At 37.1% G+C, this 9,427-nt stretch overlaps 1 long non-coding RNA gene across 1 annotated transcript; it reads right to left on the bottom strand.

Moving 5' to 3' along the window:
* Positions 1-3,480: 3,480 nt before the first annotated feature.
* Positions 3,481-6,783, bottom strand: LOC146735852 (uncharacterized). Its single transcript, XR_014930881.1, has 2 exons — positions 6,727-6,783; positions 3,481-3,627 (listed from the first exon to the last, which is right to left on the bottom strand). It is a non-coding gene; the product is annotated as an uncharacterized LOC146735852 (long non-coding RNA).
* Between the last annotated feature and the right edge of the window lie 2,644 nt (positions 6,784-9,427).

A 9,427-nucleotide genomic window follows, 5' to 3' on the forward strand; every position in this document is an offset into this window, starting at 1 on the left:
TATTTACATTTGTAATGGGTTTCCACAGTATCTTTTTCTTACTGGTGTGGCTACAGTGACTGAAGTGTTTTTGTTTTGTCGATTGTTGTCAGTTATTTGTTTTGTGTTCTTGGAATTTTGTAAAAAGAAAAAAACAACAACAACAGTTAAATAGGTATGTTATTTTCATTTTGCAGTATATCGTAGACAGTACTTGTGTACTTTGTTATCCAGCATAAATATCAGATTGTTCGAAAGCATGAGATTGTAAATTTCGTTCATTAATATTGTAAGATGACGCTTTCTCTGGGGCCTTCAGAGTCCCATGTTGACTATGTCCCGGTCCCTTTACTCACTTGTTGTCAGTGTCTGAGTGGTATATACAAAATACGACCAAGTAAACGTCAGAATATTAAAAAAAACAGAAACCTAAAAATCAGTTGCCCATGCCAAGAGAGCCGCAAAACCAAAACAATCTGTCGGCCGTCGCCGTCCACAGCAGCGATATAGTTTTACACATCGAAAATGAGAATAGCTGCATGTGTAGACATATTGCATAGAAATGAACACTTTATACATCTATCCCGGCCAGCAATCGAATCATCAATCTTCATGAGTGATGTAACTGGCATTTCCATCTATTTGCTTCTATTCCTACTATCCTAAAACGCTCAAGTGAATGTTGTCAAATTCGCGAGTGTGCGTATTTTCGTACAGTGGCGTAAATATTGGATTTCGATCCAACTTGCACCAAAACCAACTCGCACCATACCAACTCGCACCAATGCTAACTCGCACCAAACCCACTAGCACCACGATCATATTTCTAAGCATTTGTGTGGTTCGCTTTGTCCCTTTGTTGCTAGGGACGTTTCTTGGATAATAAAAAAAATACCTAAAGTCGGGTCTGCTTTAATAGTTAATCAGCGGCAACCGGTACAACCGCCTATGAGTGGGAGGCGAACGTACCAGCGACTGACTAACCATGCCGACTCTACTGTAGGTCATTTTTAAACTCAAAGAAAACGGACTGCAGGCGATTTCCGGTAAAGAACTGCATTTATATCGAATTAATCACGATCAAAAGTGAAACTGACTGAAACCCGACAAGAAGTCCGCCACCGGGGCGCTGATGGAGTGCGTGGTGGCGGGGTTCGACGACAGACAATGGAAGACTACTGTTAGTACATTCAAAAACTAGTAACATATTGTATCTGTCTTGATAAGACATATGTGTCTTAACGGGCGAAATAATATACGATAGAAATTACATAACATCGGAGTTCTTGAAATTATTAACGGCGAAATAATATACGATAGAAATTACATAACATCGGAGTTCTTGAAATTATTAACGGCGAAATAATATACGATAGAAATTACATAACATCGGAGTTCTTGAAATTATTAACGACGAAATAATATACGATAGAAATTACATAACATCGGAGTTCTTGAAATTATTAACGACGAAATAATATACGATAGAAATTACACAACATCGGAGTTCTTGAAATTATTAACGGCGAAATAATATACGATAGAAATTACATAACATCGGAGTTCTTGAAATTATTAACGGCGAAATAATATACGATAGAAATTACACTACATCGGAGTTCTTGAAATTATTAACGACGAAATAATATACGATAGAAATTACACTACATCGGAGTTCTTGAAATTATTAACGGCGAAATAATATACGATAGAAATTACACTACATCGGAGTTCTTGAAATTATTAACGGCGAAATAATATACGATAGAAATTACATAACATCGGAGTTCTTGAAATTATTAACGGCGAAATAATATACGATAGAAATTACATAACATCGGAGTTCTTGAAATTATTAACGGCGAAATAATATACGATAGAAATTACATAACATCGGAGTTCTTGAAATTATTAACGGCGAAATAATATACGATAGAAATTACATAACATCTGAGTTCTTGAAATTATTAACGGCGAAATAATATACGATAGAAATTACATAACATCGGAGTTCTTGAAATTATTTACGGCGAAATAATATACGATAGAAATTACACTACATCGGAGTTCTTGAAATTATTAACGGCGAAATAATATACGATAGCTGTAGCTGTAGAGAGTTTGCCATTAATGTTCACTTGATGAAGATCAATCGAAGTGGTTAAACTCTTTCTAAAACGGTGATATTTTATACTGTCTTAGCAGCATGTGATTGGTTAGCGTATTGAATGAGATGTATCTTGGATGTCATTGGCCTTCGAGAAATGGTTGAGAAATCTTAATGTGCAAAAGTGTTAATGTGACACCACCGTCGGTTACTGACAAAGGCAGATGGGTCGTTGACACGGAGCGTAACACGTGATGTGCTTTATCTTTAGTTGTGTTTGCTTTAAAGCTATCATCGTCAACGATACGATATCTATCATATCAATTTATTAAACGTTCACTAGAAAACGTTCCTAGAAAATCCATTGTACACACATTACTTTATTAAAGTTCAATCGATGTTTTGGTGCCGAGTCGGCACGTGCCGAAAAAAAAATCGATCTCGGTCCCGATGGATGCGTTGGACCGTAACTTATTACATGCCAAGATTTGCTGCCTGAACGCTTCGCACAGCCGAAATCACGCCCTCGGTGGTAAATATAAGAGAACATATACTGATTCATACTGGTAATGTTATCGGCGTTATTGACGTGAACAAATACTAGTAATTGTTTTTAATCTTCTCCACCGTTTATGTGCACGATGCCCAACATTGAATACTATAACAACAAATGAACATAATTTCAATATAGCAATTAGTAGTATCATCATATGCGTATTGTTTTCCTTATTTGGGCCAAATAACATATCGACGATTGAAGGCGTGATTTTGGCACGAGCCGATTCGGTTCTAAGCGGATCCCCAATAACGTGAACGTAACTGCTATAATCCCTCTACAAACACGAAGAATTAAAAATGTTCCGAGATCCCGTAACGTGAACGTACCCAGAGTTAGCGGGACCAGCACAATATAAACGTGACATTGATAATAGAATTGTGTTTTCCCCCCGAGTGTTCAAATAAATAGAAGCTGACATTTTTGGACTAACGTTATGTAATTGAAACACAAGCCACAAGCATTAGATGGCTTACAGAAGAGGCTATAGTTAATATGGGCAAATGATTTGCTTGAGCCATTGGTAAATTTATGGAATTGATTATGCTATGACAATGTATACATGTATGAACAATTATGTGAATATGGTGTTGTGTGTTATACGAAGTAGGTGATGTTTTAAGTCTTTTGGTTATGTCATTTGAATCAAGAGGGTGAGGTTAAAGTACTTGATCGGGAAGAATGATTATATTTGTTCTTTGGCAGTGAATGGCTTGTTTGTACTTGACTGTGACCCACCCACCACTCGATTGTAATTTGGCCAGTTGCTATTAGACATCACTGGCAGACCAGTTGGAAAACAACCAGGTAAAAATAGTGTGAATAAAATAATCGTCTGTAAGGAAAGGAAATAATAAAGTTTTTATTTTTTATTTTAACCAACAATAAACAACAAGTTTACAAAAAACATTCGAGTAAGAATAAAGTAAAAATAATTGTCAAGTTTAACCAGTAGGAGGTACAGGTGATGGTTGAATTATCTCGCCTGGAAGAAAATAAAAAAACAAGTAAGTGGTGAGGATTATATAAAGGTAATGAATGATTTGAGTAAGGTGTTGAGTAGAGAAATGTTCAATAGAAAAAACATTGTTGAAATAAATAATGCTTTGGAAATGATTGGACTTTCCATAATTAAATCTTGAGGCACATTGTAAATAACTGGCGAGAGGATGCTGAAAGCACTACCGTGCATTCAAGCATCCTCTTATTGAAAATAAACACAGGTTATGCACATTTACATTATAATGAGGTAAATTAGTGTTGTCAACAGAGTGTCATGATTAAATATGGTATGATGTGCATGGAACGACTCATGGTGCAAAAGCACATAAGTGTTGACGGAAGACCCAAATGATAGGTATCACCACCAACAACCAATTTGGTAGTAGTCATATTGCCGAAAATACTATATCTTGTTGTCTGTATATATGCAGCAACAATAAACTGTACAAAACCAGTAGTTAACTGTTTACAACATTGTACAAGACGGTATTATAGACCCATATCATGCAAAGTTACAGGGTGTCGTACAAATATACCCCCTTACTTTTAGGCTATTGTATGTTCATCCAACTGTCCATTCAGAATGAATCGGAAATAAAGTAGCTGCAAAGAGACTATATGAAATGTAATTGTACTTCATAGGAATATCATTGATGATATCAATCCCATCAGACTGATAATGAATGTATTGCATGGCAATGTGCCATCTGACATATAACCGGAGTGAATTGACCATGTGCAAAGACAGCATTGTTGGTTTGCATAAGACAGCCCACACACATGCTATAAGGAGTAAAATCTTGGTATCACCAATGACAGGGCTGTAAATGAGTCAGCATCAAACCAGAAACACAGAATGTAAATGCATGGACCTATTTGAACAGAATACCAGTTTATCCCTCATTATTTATGTGGACCATGTTGAAAAGATCTCAACCCATTATGAGGCCAATGAAAAACAAATTTGGTGTTTCCAGTATTAGGGTAAAAAATATTGGGTAGTTAGGCAGGGATTTTATTATTTTAGATTTATTTTCCCCCAAAATGTTTGGTCTACATCAAATACAATCATTTTAAACAATTGTTTTTTTACATGCTGATAATAATATCAACTTGTGTTCATTTTAGAAAAAGGTAACTCATTTCCATAAAAATAAAATTTGGCCTTATTAACAAATGACAACACATGTCATTGTTTAAGGTTGAGGTAAGTGGCATGAACTGTTGATCGATGGCACCATTTCAAGAATGGCAGCTGGTGACAGCAAAACTTTCACTGATGTACATGTGTATGTAGACATCAGCACAAGGAATAGGGCCCTATCAGTTTCTGCCTAATAAATAACAGTTATGTACATTCCTGATGTGGCCATTTATCTACAATAGCAACATCACAAGCATGATAAGAGCATTTTTGATGTACATATTGCAGCTCTGTTTCTTGCATGTGACAAAAATACGCCTAAATCACAAGAAAATTGTAGTGTGCCAAACAATGGTCATGAACAAGTAAGAATAGGTACAGCCAGCCATGCCAATGCATCTTGAATTTTCAAGGTGAATGTTCCGGCGAAGCACTCCACTCTATATCACCTTGAAGTATTTCATTAGGACTATGTGTATGTGACAATGCCCTCACAGTTTAGAATCAGTTTAACAACAGCCAATCATATAACTTCTTTCTTCAACGCGCTTGGTCAAGCTATCAAAATCTTCGAGGCGGAGCTAAGTCACTATCGCCCCACGTTGCTATTTAAGACGCGCACCACTCTACCATGTATTTCTATGGACTCTGCGCGAGCTGCTGTGCACTGGTCAAAAAATCGAGAAAACAGCACAAACTTAACTTTGAAGAAATCCAACCAAATTTAAATAGTTTGCATATGTAGGGGGTGACAACAACCATCCCAAAATACCGTTTTCTGAGAATTTATTGGTCTTTGCGGCTGTCTTTGTTTCACCATGATGGTTGCCAGGTGGTGAAAATGCCTGACCCGAGAATAAATGTCGCTGAGCACAGCTAAATCTGTGTTGGCTTGAATGTCGAGGCGATACAGCGACAATATCCATACATCATGCAAGTCACTGATATTCAGACCAAAGCTATTCAAGCTTTACTTAATAATAGTGGTAATAGTGTTGTCACCACTGTTGACTATTATAGAAGAGTAGGTGTTATACCCCAAAGCTCGTGATATCACTGCAACACATATCGGCAGTAATGAAGCCAAAAATATCAGAAATGCAGAGCTCCGAGCGCTTTCTGGCAGTCTTTGTAACAAAGCATTCTATTGGTCGGTAAACTTTCTATCGCGCAACCACGTGACATACACGATTATGAATGGTATTACCGCACGGTGTTGTAGAGGGAGGAATGTCCGAACGGAACAACACCGTGCAGGCGGACGATGTGCCAATGTGGTGAATGAAATACAATTTTTTGCATGACTTTTTGCTCAATATTATACAGTGTGTGGTAGCCTATGCCGAATGATCAATGGCGTGGTCACAAATGATTAATCATGATGACATACTTCATAGACACTATAACATTACATTAATGGGCAAAGACTATAAATCATATCCATGACCTAGACATGGCTACATCCAAGGTCATCATTTTGCCAATGCCATTATTGCAATTTCATTATTGCTGGCTGCATAGACCAGACTATTAATGTACAAGTATTTACACATATCGGCCTTATTTTGGTTTTAGATGCTATTTTATTGAGATGCATCGTGACAACTGTGGCCGTGAAGGACCGGTAGATTAGGTAATTTTTACTAGTCGCACCGTGCATGTGCACAACACACAAATCATACGAGTTCACAGGCCATAGGCCTAGTAAATCGCTGTCATCATTTATGTACGATGCAATACTTGGCGATTTATTTTTGGCCATTAGATTCCCTGATTCATGACATCAGGTGCCAATAAATCATGAAAATCGGCTTTGTTAAGCGATAAAGGCGTTTAGTTCAAAACACTGAATAATCATAGCATGGTGTGCAGAGTTTTATAGGTAAGGCAATTGTTAAGAATATATTTAAATTTGTGGAAAGGGGCAATAGCTCTTACCTTCTATTAGTACAATGGTTGTACGGCGTCCTGGGCTGGCAAGAAAAAAATAACCACGTCATCAAAAGATGCGTGTACGTGTACTGTAGACAATTTCCATGACACTGCATTGCATGCGTAGAGTCGACGTCACGATTTTTGCGTATCAATTTTTCTCCGCTTTTTTCAACAAATAGTTCATATTTTTCTCCTGGGAAAACGTCGTCAATCTTATTTTATTAACCTGAACGTTGTCTTGACAGCGCAAATTATAGCCAAATAAGCGTCTTTGGTTGATTTCTGGCACCCAAAATTGATTCTCGTTTCAGTCCTAATTACGCGTTTAGGAATGACCTGGTGATCCAAAATTGACCTCGCATGAAAATACTGCCGCCTACGGCGGGTCCCGGGATCATTGCGTCAAGTGAGATTTATACACAGGAAATGATACGGACAATAGTTGTACAAAAATAGATTGGGGGGGGGGGTCCATTCTTGGAGAAAATGTTGACATATATACTTACTGATGGATTGAACTGCTGTTGTTCAAATGTCTGTTAAATAATTTTTGTTCAGTCTGTACTTAATATTTATTAAAAATCACGTGTACGTGTGCATTTTTTTGTACGTTGTGAACGGAGGATTAACATTATCCCTAAGGCCGTCGCCTTTAAAAAACAGATTCATTTCATTAAATAAGCTTGGCCCCAAACTCGTGATCTTTTGTGATATCTGTAAATAGAATATGACAAATGCTTATCATAAGTAAACGTGACACCACTAGCGGTAACTGACAAAGGAAGACCGGTTGCTGACGCCTCACACTCTTACCAGTATAAACATGCTAACGTGGTACTTTGTCGCAGGGAACAATGAAAGTTTTATAATGCGTCACTCTCCTGACAAACGAAGTACTAGTAATGGAAAGATCACACGTAGAACAATGACTAACACTGCGTTTAGTTATGAATAGAACGGATTATCACACCAGCAAGTTCAAATATTTACACATAGAACAATGACTTACGTTGTATATAGTTCTGAACGCATCTCATTATCACGGCGGCAAGAGCAATTACTCACAGCATGGAACTATAATATAGTTCCATGCTCACAGGCTGCACGGTAGTTTACTCTGCTGATTTCCTACTCTGCTTGTAGTATACGAGTGTATGAAAACGGAGTAAATTCTCTGATACAACATTCATGATTACTAGACAGTTTCATATCGTGGATAAGCTGTCCAAAGCTTCACGTTCGTCCACCCAATCGGCCTCATGCCGATCATGAAAAATACGAAATAAGCTTAGTCTATGCAACGCTGTATAATAATAATTGCGTATCCCTATTGGAATTTTGACTAAAATGCAATACAGATGTGGATAAAAACAAACAATTAAAATGAAAATAAAAATACACACAATCAAACAAGCAAATACAAGTAGAAAAAAAATGAATGGTAAAGTAATTTGGAATCTTTTCCATATTTGTGTTGGTGAATGTTTGGTTTACTAATGCATGTACATGACCTTATCTTGAGTTAGCTGACTATATTGTTTTCAGTTTTACCTCTCTTGTTTTGAAACAGTTTTCTTTGTATTTTGCTATTTCTATTATTGTTTTTGCATCTTTATTATTCAAAAAATATATGTATGTGTTAATGTGTTTAATGAACATTGAAGTCTATTCCCTAATTGAATTCGGATTGGTCACGAGAGATCCTGGCACCACAATACGTACGAGAGAACCCGGCACCACACGTGGTGTGGATTTACTATTGTTCAAGGTGTCAGCGTTTGAACCTGCCGACTTAGTAATGTGTGACTTGCGCAAGTATTGCGCTATTTTACCATTGTAGGAGGCGTCAGTATTTGAACCTGTCGGTTCGGTAATGTGTAGCATTCATAACTGGCGTAGATCGTCTCAGGCGTCGGTATTTGAAACTGCAATTTTGGTAATGCGCGACTTACACAAGGATTACGTAGTTTTAGCATATATATAGCGATAGCCCCGAGTATAGCCCTGCGTAGGGGTGATACATGTATTTTCATTGGGCTTCTTACGCCACCCCAACACAGCCATGTGAACGGTCACTATGATTTTCTAAAACCCCACATCCCCAGCGGACGTGGCATGGAAAATTACATTTTTTTCCAGAAACTTAACCATCCTCCATCAGTAAATGGCACCGATCGTTTCAATAACATTTAATGAACACTCGGTTTGTACCTTACGCATGTCTTGACAATTATAAAGTGGAAAAATTCACGTTTTGTCGTCAAACTCGCATTTGTCAACAAACTGTGGCAGCCATCTTGAATCACGCGTGACTTAATTGATTAACGGTGATCACGTGATACAACATTTTCTTGACGTCACAGCCGCGAAAAAGAAATCTGCATGTACTTTCATCGAATCCCGTTCAACGAACACTATAAAGAAACATGAATACAACTGTTCAATAAATATTTCATGAATTTATTATTCATTTATTGTGTATTTGTTTTGAAAATTAACATAAATAAATGATGTATTATAACTAAAATTTAATTTATTTTTATTTATTTTTAATTTTAAAAAACCATCATGCTGAGCAGTCTCCACCCATCTTTGATCACAGATGTTGTGTTGAGCTGTATATATTTGAGACACATCTGTAGCAGCTATAACCTCCATCGTTAAGATTTAGTATACTTTTTCTGCCAAGCATGATGGATAACAA

The sequence above is a fragment of the Saccoglossus kowalevskii genome, chromosome 11 (genome assembly GCF_978046115.1).
Source record: "Saccoglossus kowalevskii chromosome 11, keSacKowa6.1, whole genome shotgun sequence".
Lineage (NCBI taxonomy): Eukaryota > Metazoa > Hemichordata > Enteropneusta > Harrimaniidae > Saccoglossus > Saccoglossus kowalevskii.